Below are 21,344 nucleotides of genomic sequence, written 5' to 3' on the forward strand. Positions count from 1 at the left end.
GCAGTATACAGTTATATGGTCTCTGTGACCATTGACTTTCGGACTTACACGAAAATGGGAAACCATCGTGTAATGTCTTGATAAGCCCAAAGGCGGCTAGGTTTGTATTCCTTCTACTAGTAGAGAAAATTTCGTATTCGGCTGATCACCGGTACGTGGTTTATTCCAGTATAGTCCTTTTCCTCCACTTTGGATAAATTGTTGTGAAACCTACATCAGAAGGCCGATAAGGCTGAGTTTTAAATAAGGATGTTGATGTACACATATCACACCCATATGAGAATCTTGGTTCAAGCATCATATTGAGATTTTGAGATAAAATGAGTACGAGTATAAGCTGATTAAACTGATACACTTAAAGTTGAGTTTTTCATAAAATTGACAAGCATATAAACTTTTAGAAACCTTGGATATACTATGCTTAATGGTTGTTTTTCCCTAAATGATCATATTTAAATAATGGATATCTATATCTTGCTGAGCATTAGTGCTCACTCTTGCTTTTATAAATATCATATCACAACAGATTACCAGCATGGCCCGAACCAGGATGACTGCCCGCAAGCGGGTAGGGGACGCACGTGAGTACCGTAGACTGTTCGTCCGCCAGCCACCTCAGGTAGACGAGTAGAGATAGTTTCCTTTTGAGTACTTGAACCAAGACTATTTGTGACCCTAGCCAGTCTCCTGTAGAGCTGTTCTCGGCGTTCACTCTTTTGAGATAATTTCCTTTGGTCTGTAATAATTTAATACTTTAACGTTAATTTAGTAATGTTTCTGAGCATATAACCTGTGTGTGTGTGAGTTTGGTTAAAAGGTCGAGTAATGATGTGAAAAGAGGATTAATTATTTATTAGACAATATTAAGTGATCGTAACAACCTGAATTCCCAACCTTGAATTTGGGGGTGTTACAACCATGGCCTCTTACGCAACCATCCAATCCATAAAAATAGTTTTAACCAAAGGAATCAAATCAAATGACATCCTTAATAATATAACTCCCCATTTCACATGGTCCGAAGTCATCTCAACAACCGATGGCGAAATAACTAGAACAATTAGTTATTCGCTAATCTCAACTCAACGTTCTACTATATAGAGTAATTTGTAGCGAAATGTAAAAATATTTAACTATTCTAAACTTAGCATAGGGAAGGAATACTCGCATAATAGAGTTCAAAATAAATATCTCTTGAATGTTAAATGAAGGTAGGGATACTAGCCATTATACTACAAGAATGGTCAGGAATACTTGCATAATAGGATTCATAATAAATATCACTTGAACGATAAGTGAAGGAAGGGATACTTGCATGGTATGCTCGATAACATCTTACTATAACTCTGGCTTATAACTGCTGGCTACTAACTCCGTCTAACACTTAACTGCGCTCCTTGCTCGATTCTATAAACAAAAGGACTATCTTAATTAACAAAACCAAACTCAATCGACTTAACTTTACATTTTGACGTCTACCCGATCGTTTATAACTAATCATGGCATTTTAAAATTGTAAACAGATACCATGCATATCACGTAACACATAATCATGTTATTCATATAGCACGTAGTCACATTCTTCATATAACACATAAGTGAGGTCGTCAACATATAGGTCTCCGTACGTTCATAATGGAAATCAGGTCAATAACTGTATTTATCGATCAAATACCGACTCAGGATGACTCGCAAATCAAATGACCTTGAAATACAAAAGAAATTAGGTCTCAAAAGTATTTCTATTGAAAACAGAATATTTTTATGAGTCTATATGTGTTTGTTTCGTATTAAACGGATGAACGGTTTATTTATTATGATTAAAAGAAGAAATAATTAGAAATAAATCAATTAATAATAATATTAATTGATTTTAAATACCAAAATATAAGTTTTAAAAGCTTAAAAGTAATTTTTAGGAATTACTTGAATTAATTATAAATAATTTACATTTTATTTAACTATTTATAAATAAAATCAATTGATTAAATAATTTAATCAATTAATTAAATTCATAAATAATTAACTAAAATAAATTAAAAATAATTAAATCAAATTAGATTTTGGTAAATAATACAAGTAAATAATTTTTTGAATTTAAAATTATTAAGTAAATAATTTTTAGAATTTAATATAATAAGTAAATGATTTTTGAAAATAAAAAAAAATGATTTTTAGAAAAATAGAATGAATTTTGAATTAAATTTAAACAGAAAATACAGAAACAGAATTTGGATTTCAGTTTATAGCAATTGAGGATCAAATGACAGTGGGGATGGGCTAGAAGGACCGCCGGAGTTGACGAACACGTCGCCGGAAACTGGGTTTTCCAGAATCCGTCCGACATCTAGCTAAACTCCGGTGAGCCCAAAAACTCCCAAATTGACTCGTTTATGGATCGATTTCAACACCAAACAATTCCATACGAATCCAGTAATCTGATTCTGCAGTTAACATCAACCACCGGTTCCTTAATCATGAACTCCGACCAAGAACTATTCAAAGTCCGGCGAGGTCATCGGAAAAAACCAAACTCGATCAATCCTTAACCAAATTTAAAGAAATACATCTCAAAATAAAGCTCAGGGCAACTAGAAACTATCCCAATCACCAGAAATCATCAAGAACATCATAATTGTTTCAAAAATTGAATTGAAAAAAAAACTTAGAACTAGGACTTACTCAAATCATAATCAAAATTAACAAAATAAAATGCTAAATCACTCCTCGTGATTTCAAGAACAATTATCAATCAACAAAAACAACAAATAATTACTCAAGAATCAAAAATGAATTCCAAGTTCAAGAACAAAAAATCGATTTTTAGAAATACTTTACCTCATATTCTGAAATTGGTATCAAAACAATGGGCTTGAGACAAGGATCAATTTGGTTATTAGAACATCCGATTTGGTTCCCTGAATCGATCAAAATCATTAATTAAAGTTTCTGCAGAGATTTTCACCCCCAAAGTATATTATTGAATTTTCTGAAAATAAAATGAAATTAAAAATAATATAAATAATGTAATCTGCTATTTATATTAACTGAAAAATAAATACCCAAAAATCAAATAAGGGTGTTTTAATCTCTTAATTAGAATAATTAAGCCCCAAAATAATAATTATGGGGAATAATTTTAAAAGCAATAAAATATAAAATTTATATCAAAATTCCTCAAAAATTGTGAATAATTCATAATTACAAAAATAACGGGTAATTGAAATACGTATAATTCTATAAAAAAACGTGAATTTTGTGGGCTTTGACGTCCCGGTGGGGTCCCGGTCCATTAATTTTTGATAAATCGAAACCATTCCTAAATTAACAGAAAACCCCGAAAACACATAAAATACATTGAAACGCACATAAAATGAGTACCTCAATAAGGATGCAAATAAACACGAGTCCAGATTGTAGATCGATTCATATAAAAGCAGTTTAAACATATATTAATCAATCGAAAAAAATTTCTGCTCCACATGGGAACACAAATAACAAGTATAGCTGGTCATAACATGGCAAATGAACATTTTAACTTATATAAACTCATAATATTTATTTATTTATCATAAAATATTCACATAAGTTTCCCGGATATTACATGTCGATATCTCAGAGATCTCTATATATATTTTGACTTGTAGATATCTCTGAGATCTCTAATGATAATTTGACTTGTCGATATCTCCAATCTTCATGTCTTCATTTTTACTTGTCGATATTTCTGAGTTCTCTAATGCAGAAATGACTTGTCGATATCTCGGAGACCTCTTTATAAGCTTTGTTAGACTTCTCGATAAGTCATTCTAAAGTTCTCGAATGACTTCTCTATATGGCTTGATCTGTGACTTGTGGATATCATGACTTAGAACATTTTTCCTAAAATAGATTTATGCAACTCCAAGCTTCTTCACAATTTCTATGAGGCATGATCTTCTTGATCTTCTTTCAGAGTTTATTCTTAGGCTTGAGACTGTTTACAGAAAAATACTCTTGTCCAATCATTGACATTTTTACAGACTCAAGTTGAAAGTGTTTGTCCTAAATCCAATCATGTATGATGAGTTAGGAAGAACTTTCTCGTATTCCTATTTGATTTCATTGAAATTAATAAAAGACTTGTTATGTTTTTATTATGGGCTTTATCTATTTAAAGTGTTTTAAATAAAATATTCCATAGTTTAGAGTAAAGCTTCTAGAATTATAATGAGATTATAATAGTGAGATCTAGAAGATGATAACTCTAGACTTAAACAGTTCCTGATCATAGGATAACTATTCGGATGTTAGTGGATCCGCAAAGATTGGTACATACTATGCTTGCTCCCTTCAGGAGGATGTCTGTTCTCATAGGCATTTGTGTGGTGACACTATAGCTAGTACGTAGGTGCTTATTAAGGAATAAGTTCACTGCACATGACTCGATAAGTTGAACAACTAATGGAGATTACTCACGTGTCAATAGTAGTTCACTGAGTGATAGTTGTACAAGTGTCCTTAGACTTGAGATCGTTAAAGTTATCTTGTATATAATGAACTGTGCTTTGGTTTAGTCCTTTGTCTCAAGGATATCCATTAGGTCTATTCTGGGCATAGGGATTTGTGTACAGAGATAGTTAACGTCAATAGAGGATCTACCCCTTCCAGTATAGGAAGAGAATATCCTATGTTATTCTTAGTATGCGAGTTCTGGAATCTCTGCCCAGAGTGTATGAAATTAGAAAGGAGTTTCTAATTTGCATTAATATGAACTTTGCATTATGAATAAGAAATCTTATGATTAAATTTGATAGGCCTGACACAAGATCCATACCTTGTATTTAATCAGGATATTATAAGGGTAAAAGGAATTCATTGTACGGTAACTAGTCACTGACAGGTTCTTGGTATTCTAAGCAGTGAATTCATATTATCCGGATAGTCGCGATATGTTGAGAAGCATCACTCACGATGTAGCATAAATATAATTAATTAGTTAATTATATTTAGTGAATTTTAGTATTCATATAAATAATTAATAAAAGTTTATTATTATTTATTTCTACTACCGGAATAATATTGAACCTGCAGGGTCACACCATAAAAGAATATTTTCTTTGATAAAATAATGAGAGAGAGAATTATTTTTTAAATAGTCTAGAAAAGGAAATAATGATTAAAATAGTTTTAATTATTATTAAAGCATTTTATAAAGATAAAGTGTGGGGGTTAATATATATATATAAAGATATATTTTATAACCCTAGGAGAGCCCTATAAATAGAATGAGCCACAATTTTGATTTTGTGAAAACCCTAGCCTCCATCTTCTTCCTCTCTCTCTCTCTCCCAAAAACTCCATTTTTATAAAAGCTCGGTTTTATAAAAAGGTTCATCGAAGAGGATCGTTCTTGGTGGATACTGGTAGAGTGCTTCATACGCTGAGGAGCAACTGCTAGCACTCCATTTTTATAAAGCTTCGATTCACAAGGTATGGTTACAATTCCTCAGTTTTCTTTTTATACATTTTTCTATAGGTGCGGTATATGGTTTTTACGGAATAAATGTTATATCACGCTTCTGCTCATCCATAAATTCCTTCACTGGCATCAGAGCTAGGTTATACATATAGAGATTCATATAAACAAATTCAGATTTTTTTATGCATGTATGGATTTATTATTATTTTTGCAAGTTTATTTAGATTTAATTATGAATTAATTCTAAATAATTTTTGCATAAGATTTTGACTACTGATCTGGGTTCTACAAGTGTTGTAGATCGTCGAGGTATTTTTTTCATAATTTTGTGATGTATAGATTATTTGTTATGAATTTTTAAAAATTGTTTTAGTTAAAATTTACGAAATAATTATGCATGTGAATAAATATGATTAAAATTTGCACAAGGACCCATGGCTGATTTGATAATTTTCTACTACTCCCTGATTTAAGAAATTATATTATTTTGATTTTTATTAATTTATTAATTAATTGTTAATTAATTTATTAATAGTAAAATTAAAATAATAAAATTATTAATAAAGAGTTATTAAGAAGGGAGTAAAGGGAAAAGGAGTTACTATTTTTTTTTGTAACAGCAAGTCAGCAACGGCAGTAAGAAACGGCAGAAAGAAAAAAAAATTGCAGAGTCGGCTGTGCCAGGCGCGTGTAGCGCACGCGCGGGGACAAGGGGGGTTGGGCATTTAAGGAATGCGTTACACACTTGAAAGGCTCAAAAGTGTCATAACGCATTACCGGAATGCGTTACAGGCCTTGTAACGCGTTCCTGTAATGCGTTACAGCCCGTATGTCTACATTAAATTTGATTTTCTGGGAGTTTCGTAACTCCGTTTTGGGCGTGCTATATACCGTTAGATTCTTTTTTCCGAGACGGATCTAATGGAGTGGTCAAATATTTTTTTGAACTGTTTATATTCCCGAAAGTGTTTTAAAGCATGTTTTAATTATTTTAATTGCTTTTAAATGCTATAATAAATCCATACATCATTATAACAATGTGTGACATGATATTACTTGCATGCTTACTTGTTTATTTATTTTTATATGTGAGATATATGCCTATGTTTACCATGCGATGATAGATTTAGGTGAACTTAAATCAATATAAGGCGTGCTCTAGAAAATCTAGAATAGGAATCGTTTTTTGCCTTAACAATAATATTATGAATACAATCATGAGATTCTTGTGTTTATGAAACACGTAATTAAATATAAATTTTCAATTTTGAGAAAAAGGATGATTCTGTCAAAAGCAGATTTCGATCTGTAAGAAAGGGGTATTAAGTGACGCCTCTTGACAATGCTCCCCCCGATCTGGGAATCATCTGATTATCGATTATTGATTTGAAATATTTAATTTAAAAGGAAGAATCTCTTTATAATATGATTATGATTGTAACATAAAATAATCCCTCTAAAATTAAATAATATCAAGTAGTAATTGGCCAATGACACAACGAGCTTGTGTCGGTCATAGCCTTCCAACATGATAGAAAGTAGTTCTTATTTTTAAATCAATATCGTTTCGTGCTACAGCCGAGGGCTTTGATTTCGAAATAAGAAATACTTGTCTATTACATAGAGATGTGTACATTGAATTAGAATCTAAAGGTCGTTACGTGCTGCAGCCGTGGGCCGTTGGAGACTGATTCAATTGTACGAAATGTTGGGTTAGACTTGACTTAGAATATTGAGTCTGTCGTGCAACAGCCGTGACTCAATTATTCAAGAGGCTAAAAGTTTTATTAGGGAATAACATAAGATGTAAATGATAAGAGTTGTCTGCCTATTGAACATCACATGACGTTTCGTGCTACAGCCGAGGTTATGTGATGGAATGTAGGATCCCTATTCCCACTAGCATTATGAATGCTTAATTTTTCACTTAAGGGGGTTGTATAAATTAGATAAACTAGTGGGAGCCACTTATGAATAAAGACCCGATTCATATAGTGTTTTGAAATAAAATTGAATATTTGCTAAGTGTTGTTATGTGTTCATCATTTACAGATTTACTATATATGTTATGTCTTCTGCACTATCACTCCGGAGTATACTAGATGCTCACAAGTTGACTGGTCCTAATTTTGCTGACTGGCTTCGAAACTTGAGAATTGTTCTCAGGGTGGAGAAGCTGGAATATGTGCTTGACTCATCTAAGCCTACTAAACCTGCTAACAATGCACATAATGATGAACATGTTGTGTATCGTAATTGGATAGATGATGTAAATATTGCTCAATGCATCATGCTAGCTTCCATGAACATTGAGCTACAGAAGCAGCATATGAGCATATGGATGCTCACACTATCCTTATGCATCTACAAGAGTTGTATGATGTGGCAGGGAGGACAGCTCGATATGAGATATCGAAGGAGCTGTTCGGTTGTAGGATGTCTGAGGGATCATCTGTGAATGACCAGGTACTTAAGATGATCAATTTGATTGAACATCTTGGACAACTTGGTTTTGTCATGGATGGGGAGCTGAGCCAAGACTTGGTCTTACAATCACTTCCGGGTTCGTTTTCGCAGTTTGTTGTGAACTTTCACATGAATAAGCTGGATGTCAGCCTGGCTGAACTCCACAACATGTTGAAGACTGCGGAATCGAATTTTCCCCCTAAGAAGAGCTCTGTTCTTCTAATTGGTGAAGGTTCCAATCCTAAGAAAAGGAAGAAGAACCCTTCCAAGAAGAAAAAAGTAGGTGAGAAAAAGCATGTTCCACCAAAAGCTGAAGACCCCAAGAGCAAAGCTGTTTGCTTCCACTGTAATAAGGTGGGGCACTGGAAGAGGAACTGCAAGGTTTACCTTGCAGAATTGAAGAAGAAGAAGAAGGGTAGTGAGACTACCACTTCTGTTTCAGGTATGTTCATGATTGAAGAGAATATTTCATTAAATCAAATTTCTACTTGGGTATTAGATACGTCATGTGGTTCTCATATTTGCAATTCGTTGCAGGGACTAAGGAGAAGTAGGACTCTTGAGGAAGAGGAGGTGATTCTACGGATGGGAAATGGAGCAAGAGTTGCTGTTGAAGCTGTAGGATCATTTCATTTACATATGCCTATGGGAAAGACTATTGTTTTAAATAATTGTTATTTTGTTCCCTCGATTGTGAGGAATATTATTTCTATTCCCATGTTTAGACTTGGATGGATTTTCGTTTGTTATTCAGAATAATAAATGTTCAATTCTTAGAGATAACGTTCTTTATGGAAGTGGTATTTTAAATAATGGTTTGTATGTATGTGACGTAGAGCATAATTTACTACAAATTGAACATACTAATAAAAGAAAAAGGGATGATGAAAATCTCACCTTTTTGTGGCACTGCAGACTTGGTCACATTAGTGAAAATAGACTGCGGACATTGCATAAGGAAGGGTTACTTGACCCCTTTGATTTTGAATTATATCCTACATGCGAGTCTTGTCTATTGGGTAAAATGACCAAATCTCCATTTAGTGGACATGGAGAGAGGGCTGCAAATTTGCTAGGATTGGTACACACAGATGTATGTGGACCAATGTCTACGCAAGCCATGGGTGGATTTTCATACTTCATTACTTTCATTGATGATCGATCTAGATTCGGATATGTGTATTTGATGAAACACAAGTCTGAAGCCTTTGAAAAGTTCAAAGAATATAAGCATGAATTGGACAAACAAACCAAACATAGTATTATAACTCTTCGATCAGATCGAGGTGGTGAATACTTGAATGGAGAGTTTCTAGATTATCTCAAAGAAAATGGTATAGTCTCCCAGTGGACTCTTCCATATACTCCACAGTTGAATGGGGTATCTGAAAGGAGAAATCGAACTTTGTTAGACATGGTTCGGTCCATGATGAGCTATGCGAATCTTCCAGTATTCCTATGGGGTTATGCATTAGAAACCTCAGCATATTTACTGAATAAGGTGCCTTCCAAATCTATTCCTCAAACTCCATATGAGATATGGAAAGAAAGGAAACAGAGTCTTAAACATGTTAAGATTTGGGGATGTCCAGCTTATGTCAAGAAAGTTGACCCAGATAAGCTGGAATCTCGATCCGTAAAATATAGTTTTGTGGGATATCCTAAAGAGACTTTAGGGTATTACTTTTACACCGATCATAGGGTGTTTGTCTCCAGACATGCTACCTTCTTGGAAAAGCAGTTTATCCTTGAAGGAAATAGTGGGAGCGAAATTGAACTTGATGAAGTTCAAGAAGGACAAACTACTACGAATCAAGTGGAAACACCTGTTCAGACTGAATAACCTTCTATGGAACAGCCCATTCGTAGGTCAGGGAGAGTGTCTCGCCAACCTGAGATGTATTATGGCCTTGTCATTGAGAATACTACGAGTACACGAGAAATCAGAAGAAATGAAGACAATAAAAATACAAAGAATCAAAAGATTTAAAGAAATCTTGAAGTCTGTTTACAGGTCACTGAAAGAAGTTCATTAATATGTTCATGCCTCAGTGAAGAATAAAGGTTAAAGACTTTCAGGGTTTCAAAAATGATGAAGATTCAGTGTATAAATGTTACCAGAAGATTTCAGTGTATTAGCATTGATTGAAGATAGACAATGTTCGAAGCATAGGAATCTGAAGAATTGAAGACATGGTATAGGCAAAGGTTAAAGAAGACAGCTGCAGTCTTGAAGTTATACTCACTGATAGGATTTCATTTATATGTTCAAGCGTCAGTGAAGAACAGTGAATGAAGTATTCAAGATTGTATTAGCAATAAAGACGTTGTCTAAAGTACCAGAAAGGATTCCAGTGAAAGTACATTTATTTATTGATAGTCAGTGTCTGAAGTGATAAAGCACCAACTCGTGAAAGGAATCTGCGTATTATTTATAGAAGAATTGTTAAGTTAAGAAACATACTTGGATTGAATGTTTATCTATTAAAGTACGAGAAGAGGCGTGCAGGTGATAAGTGGCATTTTATACCACTTAGAACGTCTTAAAATGGCTTAAATTGGTGTCTTGAAATCAAGTATTTTGTGTATTTGATGCGTTTTTCTAGTGTTTATGCATTTCAGGGTATTAGTTGCATTTCGGAGGAGGAATCATCAAGAATAAGCCTTGGCATGTGTTCACCATTGCGAGAGGAAGAGAACGGGCAGATTACGGCGAAGAAACGGAGCAAACCGGGAATTTTTCCAGTAGGGTCCTGCGCGCCCGCGCAGCAATGCTGAGCGGCCGCGCAGCAGCCTTGCGCGCCCGCGCAGAAATGCTGAGCGGCCGCGCAGGGTCGGGGAAAAAGCTGAATTATTTTAGACTTCTACTTCTGTTTGGCTTCCAACTTCTATGTAATCTGAGTTTTATGGGACTATTATATAAGTAGATTTGAGACGTTTTCATAGAGAGTAAGAAGGAGATTATGTTTTAAATTGTGTTGGCGCAAGAAGCGAAGGAGATAAGGAAGAAGACCGATTTAGCACACTGCAGCGAAGAGGAAACATATATTCTTGTGATTCTTGTTTCGTTGTAACGTTGGATGCTAGTTTTCTTGCTTTGGCTTATTTACTCTTGTGACGTACTCTGTTTTTGATATAATTAGTTTAGTTATTATTTTCTTGTGTTGATTATCATGATTTCATATGAACCCATGATGGCGATAAGTTCTATTATGGGCTAATCGTGATCATGGGGTTGCAACGGATTTATTATGAAATTCTTTAGTTAATTGTTTAATACTTTAGTGTGTGATGATTGCATGATATCTAGTATTGGTTGTGCGTATTCGTCTTATGTGCGTCGCGAACATATAAGATAGGGTGTTAATCTCTTGTGAAGCGACGGTGGATCTTGAGATTTAGAACTTGCCATGCTAGCATAGGTTCATGTACGTTGTGCATGATTAGTGGGTAACTCTAACAGTTTTATTTGCCCTATGTAATCAAAAGGAATAACTTGTGCTTAAATCGTTGTGTTGTCAATTTCTGTAGACATATAGGAACTCAACATAATTGATGACTATTCAACTTCTATCTTAATTGTGGATGCTTGGTAGAATGGTATTAGTACAATGAAAGTTGGCTTTTATCAGTTTCGTGTTATTCGATTAATATCATCACTGTTACATGCTAAAGGTAATAATAATGGCTATAGAAGGAAGTAATAATGAAGTTGTGATCTCATGAGTGTTTTATTATTGATAAGTTGAAGTGTTAGTTAAGTGGTTAATTAAGTAGTTAATTATAGTTAATATTTAATCAACAATTTTAAGTGTTATTATCTTAACATTGAGAAGTAATCATACATTGGTGAGTGAGTTTAATTAGACAAAAACTTAGTCTGAGTCTCTGAGGGAACGAACTAGAAAGTATTCTATATTATTTGCGAACGCGTATACTTGCGTGAATATTAGTGCGTGATTTCGCCCTAACAAGTTTTTGGCGCCGCTGTCGGGGACTCGGCGTATTTGTTTAGTTTATGTACTTACCATCATTGGTCATTAGGACTCAGTGATTAGGACGTAGTAGTTAATTACTCTTTTCGGTTGTGTTTCAGGTACTTTAGCAAGCGTTTATGCAAACTCGTTCTCGTGCTCGCAAGAGGACCTTAGATACAGCTGAGGAGAAAGACGAAGTTCTTGATACTCCGGAGAAGTTAGATTTTGAGGATTCGGATTCAGGAACTGAGCAGAAAGAACCAGTAAACATGGGAGATCGTATTGTTCAATCTGATCCAGCTCTTATGGATTTTTCTCGGCCTAAAATTGATGACATTCAGTCAAGCATCCTTCATCCGGCTATTCAAGCTAACACCTTTGAAATCAAGCCGGGCACTATTCAGATGGTGCAGAATTTTGTTTCTTTTGGAGGAGCGGCAACTGAAGACCCCAACATGCACATAAGGAATTTTGTCGAGATCTGCAGCACTTTTAAGCATAATGGCGTGACTGATGAGGCTATCAAGTTGAGGCTTTTCCCATTCTCACTGAGGGATAAGGCTAAAGACTGGTTACATTCTGAACCAGCTGGGTCCATCACTACGTGGCAAGATCTTGCGCAAAAGTTTCTGGTGAAGTTTTATCCAATGGCAAAGACTGCTGCTATGAGGAGTGCTCTTACGCAGTTTGCGCAGCAACCTACAGAATCTATGTGCGAGGCTTGGGAACGTTACAAGGAAATGTTGAGAAAATGTCCACATCATGGAATGCCGGATTGGATGGTAATCACAGGTTTTTATAATGGTTTGGGGGCCCAATCTCGACCCATGCTCGATGCAGCAGCTGGAGGCGCCTTATGGGCTAAAAGCTATACTGAGGCGTATAATCTTATCGAGACGATGGCTGCAAATGAGCATCAAAACCCAACTCAGAGGATGACGTCAGGCAAGGTAGCAGGTATTCTGGAAGTTGATACAGCCACCGCTATTGCAGCCCAGCTCCAAGCGCTATCAATGAAGGTTGATTCTTTGGCTACGTATGGAGTTAATCAAATAGCTATGGTTTGTGAGCTTTGTGCAGGTTCTCATGCTACGGATCAGTGTTCTCTTGTCAACGAATCTGTTCAGTATATAAATAATTATCAGCGACAACAGCAGCCTGTGCCAGCGACCTATCATCCTAACAACAGAAATCATCCAAATTTCAGCTGGGGGAATAATCAGAATGCTATTCAGCCACCATATCAGCAAGGAGTAAGTAAACAGTTTAACCCACCTGGATTCCAGCAACCACAGCAGTATGCTACAAGGCAATCATATCCTCAACAGGGAAGTGCAGCTGCACCTACTAGTGCTGATTTTGAGGAACTTAAGCTGTTGTGCAAGAGTCAGGCAGTTTCTATCAAGACCTTGGAAAATCAAATCGGTCAATTAGCCAATGCAGTGCTCAATCGTCAACCTGGCACTCTTCCCAGTGACACGGAAGTACCAGGCAGGAAGGAAGCTAAAGAGCAAGTCAAGGCTATTACCTTAAGGTCTGGAAAAGTAGCTGATGCTGAAAAGGCAAAAGAAGTCGAAGCTGAAGTTAGAGATGAAGAATCTAAGCAAAAGGAGAAAGTGGCGGAACCAAGGAAGACTACTGTTGAACACACTCTGCCTGAGGCTAATACAGGGGAGAAACAGCTCTATCCTCCACCACCTTTTCCTAAGAGATTGCAGCAACAAAAGCTGGATAGACAGTTCGGGAAGTTTCTGGAGGTGTTCAAGAAACTTCACATCAATATACCTTTCGCTGAGGCTCTGGAACAAATGCCTAGATATGCGAAGTTTATGAAGACTATTCTTTCAAGGAAGGTGAAACTGGATGACCTTGAAACCGTTGCTCTCACGGAAGAATGCAGCGCGGTTCTGCAACAAAAGTTACCACCAAAACTGAAAGATCCAGGAAGCTTCACCATTCCTTGCACCATTGGCAATCTAACTTTTAACAAGTGCCTTTGTGATTTGGGAGCAAGCATTAATCTGATGCCGTTGTCGATCTTCAAAAAGCTGGATCTGCCTGATCCAAAACCCACATACATGTCGCTACAATTGGCGGACCGTTCCATTACTTACCCAAGGGGCATAGTTGAGGATGTGCTCGTCAAGGTGGATAAGCTCTTTTTTCCTGCAGATTTTGTTATTCTGGATTTTGAGGAAGATAAGAAGATTCCCATTATCTTGGGGAGGCCTTTCTTGGCTACTGGCCGTACTTTGATAGATGTGCAAAAAGGGGAACTTACTATGCGGGTCCAAGATCAGGATGTGACCTTCAACGTATTCAAGGCAATGAAATTCCCTACAGAAGATGAGGAGTGCTTAAAAGTGGATGTGATTGATTCCGCAGTTACTTCGGAACTCGAGCACATGCTAATGTCTGATGCATTGGAAAAGGCCTTAGTGGGGGATATTGACAGCGATGATGAAGATAGCAACGAGCAATTACAATATCTGAACGCTTCTCCATGGAAGCGAAAGCTCGACATACCATTTAAATCTCTTGGTACTTCTGACCTTAAGAATGCTGAAGGGAAGCTCAAACCATCAATAGAGGAAGCACCTACCTTGGAGCTAAAACCGTTACCTGAACACTTGAGGTATGCTTTTTTAGGTGATTCATCTACGTTACCTGTCATTATTTAAGCTGACCTTTTAGGTAGTGAGGAAGACAAGCTCTTAAGGATTTTGAGAGAATTCAAATCGGCTATAGGATGGACCATAGCAGACATCAAGGGGATAAGTCCTTCATATTGTATGCATAAAATTCTGTTAGAGGAAGGTAGTAAGCCAACTGTGGAACAGCAGCGAAGACTGAACCCGATCATGAAGGAGGTGGTGAAGAAAGAAATTCTGAAATGGCTAGATGCAGGCATCATTTATCCTATTTCTGACAGCTCGTGGGTGAGCCCCGTGCAATGTGTACCTAAGAAAGGAGGTATCACTGTGGTCGCAAATGAAAAGAATGAGCTCATCCCTACTCGAACAGTTACAGGATGGAGAGTATGCATGGATTATAGAAAATTGAACAAAGCCACAAGGAAGGATCACTTCCCTCTCCCATTCATTGATCAAATGCTTGACAGATTGGCGGGACATGAGTATTTTTGTCTTCTGGATGGTTATTCCGGGTATAATCAGATTTGTATTGCACCAGAGGATCAGGAAAAGACTACCTTCACTTGTCCATTTGGCACATTTGCTTTTTGTAGAATTTCGTTTGGGTTATGTGGCGCCCCTGCCACCTTTCAGAGATGTATGATGGCTATATTCTCTAACATGATTGGAAATAACGTCGAAGTGTTCATGGATGACTTCTCCATCTTTGGACACTCATATGATGAATGTTTGAATAATCTGTGCACCGTACTCAAAAGATGCGTGGAAACTAATTTGGTGCTTAATTGGGAGAAATGTCATTTTATGGTGCGTGAAGGCATTATCCTTGGGCATAAGGTCTCTAGCAAAGGTCTGGAGGTGGACAAGGCCAAGGTGGGAGTCATTGAAAATCTTCCCCCACCTAATTCGGTGAAAGGAATCCGTAGTTTTCTCGGTCATGCGGGTTTTTATCGGCGATTCATCAAGGACTTTTCAAAGATATCTAAGCCGTTGTGCAATTTACTTGAGAAAGATGTGCCTTTCAAATTTGATGATGAATGTTTGGCAGCATTCGAGACTCTCAAAGGGAGTTTGATCATGGCACCAGTTATTACAGCACCAGATTGGACAGAACCGTTTGAGATGATGTGTGATGCGAGTGACTACGCGGTAGGTGCAGTTCTGGGACAGCGCAAGAAAAATCTCTTCCATGTGGTCTACTATGCGAGTAAGACTTTAAATGGGGCCCAATTGAACTACACCACTACTGAGAAGGAGCTTTTGGCTATAGTCTTTGGCTTTGAGAAATTTCGATCTTATCTGCTTGGTACGAAAGTAACAGTATTCACTGATCATGCAGCTATTCGCTATCTGGTTTCTAAGAAGGATTCGAAGCCGAGACTCATTCGTTGGGTGCTTTTACTTCAGGAATTTGAGTTAGAGATCAAAGATAGAAAAGGTACTGAGAATCAAGTAGCTGACCATCTCTCTAGGTTGGAGAATCCCGATTCTACTTCACAAGATAGGACGTTAATCAATGAATCTTTTCCGGATGATCAGTTGTTTGCAATTCAGGAGGAAGAACCATGGTTTACAGATATTGTAAACTATCTTGTCAGCAATATAATGCCGCTTAATTTGACATCCGCTCAGAAGAAGAAGTTTCTGCATGAGGTGAAGTGGTATATGTGGGATGAACCATATTTGTTTAGACAGGGAGCTGATCAGATCATCAGGAGATGTATCCCGTTCTGTGAGACGGAGGGGATATTACGAGACTGCCATTCCACGGTTTATGGTGGACACTATGGAGGTGAGAAGACGGCAGCTCGTATTCTGCAAGCAGGTTTTTTCTGGCCTACTTTGTTCAAGGATGCTCATCAGTTTGTTTTAAGGTGTGATCGTTGCCAAAGAGTGGGAAATTTGTCAAGGAAGGATGAGATGCCATTAAATGTGATGCTTGAAGTCGAGGTCTTTGATGTATGGGGAATCGATTTCATGGGGCCTTTTATCTCGTCTTACAATAATCAGTACATCTTGCTGGCAGTCGATTATGTCTCAAAATGGGTCGAAGTTAAAGCTTTATCGACAAATGATGCAAAGGCAGTGCTAAATTTTCTTCATACGCAAATTTTCACAAGGTTTGGAACGCCTCGGGTAATCATAAGTGATGAAGGATCGCATTTTTGCAACCGTAAGTTCACTTCTATGATGCAGCGTTATAATGTGAATCATCGAGTAGCTACTGCCTATCATCCGCAAACAAATGGTCAAGCGGAAGTGTCTAACAGAGAGATAAAGCGCATTCTAGAGAAGGTTGTTTGTCCGTCAAGGAAGGATTGGTCTTTAAAGCTCGATGAAGCTGTTTGGGCTTACAGAACAGCATTCAAAACTCCACTTGGGATGTCACCGTTTCAGTTGGTGTACGGTAAGGGATGTCATCTACCGGCGGAGCTTGAGCATAAGGCCTACTGGGCATTGAAGAAATTGAACCTGGATTTAGATGCAGCTGGTAAGAAAAGAATGCTTCAGCTTAATGAACTTGATGAATTTCGACTGCAAGCGTACGAGAATAACAAAATGTATAAGGAAAAGGTGAAGAGGTGGCACGATAGGAAGCTACATCCTAAGTTATTTGTGCCAGGGCAACAAGTTCTGTTATTCAACTCTCGGCTCCGACTTTTTCCTGGGAAGTTGAAATTAAGGTGGTCTGGACCTTTTATTGTCAAAACTGTGTTTCCACATGGAGCGGTGGAAATTTTTGAGAATGATTCGGACCAAGCATTCAAGGTTAATGGTCAGCAGTTGAAGCACTACTATGGGGACATGGCAAACCGAGAGGTGGTTAGTGCCATTTTGTTGACTACTTGAGAAAGGTACGGAACGTCAAGCTAATGACGAAAAAGAAGCGCTGCGTGGGAGGCAACCCATGAATTGTTGATACAGGAACCCTTAGAAGTTAATAACCTATCCAAAAACACAAAAAAAATCAGAAAAAAGGGGCTGAAAATTTTTTTTCCAGAGACCCTCTGCGCGCCCGGGCAGCTATGCTGAGCGGTCGCGCAGCTTGCTGCGCGCCCGCGCAGAAATGCTGAGCGGCCGCGCAGGGGTCGAGTTCCAGAAAATTTTTTACAGTTCAGAAAAAAAAAAAACACAAAACACAAAAAACCCATCACAGCCCATAAACCCACGAATTCTTTTCCCATTACCCCATGATTTTATCCCTCAACCCCACTCCTAATCTATTTTAACCTACTCCACACCCTATATATACATACACCTATCCCACATATCTCCCACAAACTTCCTACACTTAAACCCTCTCATAAACATCAAAAATCAGTTCTTACACACTTTTATTCACAAATCAATGGCACCCAAGAGAGCACGTACTATTGACAGCAGCAGCACAGTTCCTACTGCTGATTCATCAAGAGGCACTGCTGCAAGGCCTCGGTTAACTGACAGAGCTGCGGAGGAGGAGTACACTAGGCTGTTGGGGAAGCGGATTCTGAAGGAGAGGGGGTTTTTACCATCAGGGAGGGATGGTGAGTTGTTGCCCATGATTGCAGAGAAGGGGTGGATAGCTTTTTGTGAGTCACCCGAAGCAGTACCGATGAGTGTTGTTCGCGAGTTCTACGCGAACGCGAAGGCTGAAAAGAATGGGTTTTCTATAGTTCGTGGGCTGACGGTTGATTATCATCCTGCGGCGATTCGCCGTGTGATTGGACAGCGAGAGAGGAAGCCCGAGGAGGAGAACTGGAATGAAAAGACTGCTGAGGATTTTGACTTGGATTTGATTTGTGCGACTCTCTGTCGACCGGGCACAGTTTGGAACCGCAGTCCAGCCAATAATGAGTATCGTCACTTTCCGGTGATCGCCATGAACAGGTATGCCCGTGCATGGAATGCATTTATATGTGCTAATATTTTGCCTTCTTCACATGCACACGAGGTCACAGTTGAGAGAGCACAGTTATTGTGGGGAATTCTGAATGAGGAATACTATGTCGACCTTGGTGAGTTTATCTACCAAGGAATTCTGAAGTTTTTGAGGGGAGCAAAGCATATGAACATCCCTTATGCATCCACGGTTACGAAGCTATGCCGAGCAGTAGGAGTGAACTGGCCGGCTCATGAGCAGTTGCAGTTGCCAGCAGCTCCGATAGATTCTGGCACTCTGAATGGGATGCAGGAGTGGACCGGTGGTGAGCCTGAGGAGCATGGGCTGGGTTATCGTCTTCCAGGAGGACGTCCAGTACGAGGTGCTACTATGGCTAGGCCAGGGCGTGGTGAGGTTGGTTCTTCGAGGGCTCAGGAGGGTGCTGGGATGGGTGATGCCCAGTATAGGAGGCTTTCACGGCGGATGGATGCCATGTATGAGACGCAGAGCAGGTTTGCTCAGGAGCTCACCCTTGCGTTAGGGACTGCTTTTCGAGGCCTTGGAGCTGATATCCAGTGGCCAGTTTTTGGTGAGGACTCTGCATACCCGCCGCCTGATACTCCACCCACTGAGGGTGATGATGATGATGACTCCGAGTAGGTATACCCTGTGTTCCTTTCTACTACCTTCACTGGGGACAGTGAAGATTTTAAGTTTGGGGGTGGTAGTTAAGGAATATTTTATGTGTGTCATATAGCTGCATATTCATGATAGTTAGTTCATATAGTTGCATAATTTTTGCCATATAAGTTTTTTTTATATAGCTCTATTTGTTTGTCATATCATATAGCTCATGCATATACCATGATCCCTTTTGCAATGATTTATCGACTGAATTGTGATATTGATGCGAGTGTAGTGATAACATTAAAGTGATATTAAGTTGTGTAGGTTGATATGCATGCTAGAAGCACTTGTATTTTCACTAAGTCTTAGAGAATGCTTAAGGGCTAGATTGTTGTTATGATCTGAATATTTTCGAGGATAATCTATTTATTATGCTTAGAATTTGATAATAGGTTCTTAGTGGTAAAGGCATTAAAAAGAAAAAAAATGGAGTAAAAATGGAATTTGTTGCTAGTTGTGGCTAGGCGTCAAATGGCTAGTAGCCGGCTCGTATGTTATGCGAGTAGTCTAGGGTTGAGCAAGATGGAGCGAAACGCACTTGCTCAGAAAAAAAAAAAAATTGCATAATTGATCAAGAGTGGGCTCTTTGGTATTCGAGTTATTAAGTTCTTAGGGGACTTTGTGCCTAGTGACCTAAGGCTTTTAGAGTCTGGGATCCGCTAACCTAACGCTCGTTACATGGATACCATTGTATAAGTCTTTTGTGGACCTCACTCATTGCACGGTCAAATAAGCATTTGAGTTGTAAATAAAAAGCACGATTCCGTAGTAAGCTCTAGAGTTCTTGTAGTGTTGTATATCACTTTGTGCCTAGAATTTTTATTCTTTGTATAATCGTAGGATTGCCTTGAGGATAGTCTAGTCATAGTAATTGGTCTAGTTCCGAAGCATATCTGTTAAGCATTTGCACACACCACGTTTCTGGCTGTATGTCCGTTTGCATGAGTTTATTGATCTTTAGTATCTAACTGCCTTCGCTGAGACGTGACAATTTGGTTGGTTAATTGTAGTAAGGGGGATCGTTGCATTTTCATATAGATTGCATTCATGCATATTTTTATTTGTTTTGAGTTTGTGACGCTTGAGGACAAGCATCGATTTAAGTTTGGGGGTGTGATAAGTGGCATTTTATACCACTTAGAACGTCTTAAAATGGCTTAAATTGGTGTCTTGAAATCAAGTATTTTGTGTATTTGATGCGTTTTTCTAGTGTTTATGCATTTCAGGGTATTAGTTGCATTTCGGAGGAGGAATCATCAAGAATAAGCCTTGGCATGTGTTCACCATTGCGAGAGGAAGAGAACGGGCAGATTACGGCGAAGAAACGGAGCAAACCGGGAATTTTTCCAGTAGGGTCCTGCGCGCCCGCGCAGCAGCCTTGCGCGCCCGCGCAGAAATGCTGAGCGGCCGCGCAGGGTCGGGGAAAAAGCTGAATTATTTTAGACTTCTACTTCTGTTTGGCTTCTAACTTCTATGTAATCTGAGTTTTATGGGACTATTATATAAGTAGATTTGAGACGTTTTCATAGAGAGTAAGAAGGAGATTATGTTTTAAATTGTGTTGGCGCAAGAAGCGAAGGAGATAAGGAAGAAGACCGATTTAGCACACTGCAGCGAAGAGGAAGCATATATTCTTGTGATTCTTGTTTCGTTGTAACGTTGGATGCTAGTTTTCTTGCTTTGGCTTATTTACTCTTGTGACGTACTCTGTTTTAATATAATTAGTTTAGTTATTATTTTGTTGTGTTGATTATCATGATTTCATATGAACCCATGATGGCGATAAGTTCTATTATGGGCTAATCGTGATCATGGGGTTGCAACGGATTTATTATGAAATTCTTTAGTTAATTGTTTAATACTTTAGTGTGTGATGATTGCATGATATCTAGTATTAGTTGTGCGTATTCGTCTTATGTGCGTCGCGAACATATAAGATAGGGTGTTAATCTCTTGTGAAGCGACGGTGGATCTTGAGATTTAGAACTTGCCATGCTAGCATAGGTTCATGTACGTTGTGCATGATTAGTGGGTAACTCTAACAGTTTTATTTGCCCTATGTAATCAAAAGGAATAACTTGTGCTTAAATCGTTGTGTTGTCAATTTCTGTAGACATATAGGAACTCAACATAATTGATGACTATTCAACTTCTATCTTAATTGTGGATGCTTGGTAGAATGGTATTAGTACAATGAAAGTTGGCTTTTATCAGTTTCGTGTTATTCGATTAATATC

The 21,344-nt window shown here is 37.9% G+C and overlaps 1 non-coding gene across 1 annotated transcript; it reads right to left on the minus strand.

The window, feature by feature from the left end:
- Positions 1–12,566: 12,566 nt before the first annotated feature.
- LOC141694215 (small nucleolar RNA R71) lies at positions 12,567–12,673 on the minus strand. The gene has a single exon (XR_012563539.1). It is a non-coding gene; the product is annotated as a small nucleolar RNA R71 (small nucleolar RNA).
- Between the last annotated feature and the right edge of the window lie 8,671 nt (positions 12,674–21,344).

This window comes from Apium graveolens, chromosome 10 (assembly GCF_009905375.1).
Source record: "Apium graveolens cultivar Ventura chromosome 10, ASM990537v1, whole genome shotgun sequence".
NCBI lineage: Eukaryota > Viridiplantae > Streptophyta > Magnoliopsida > Apiales > Apiaceae > Apium > Apium graveolens.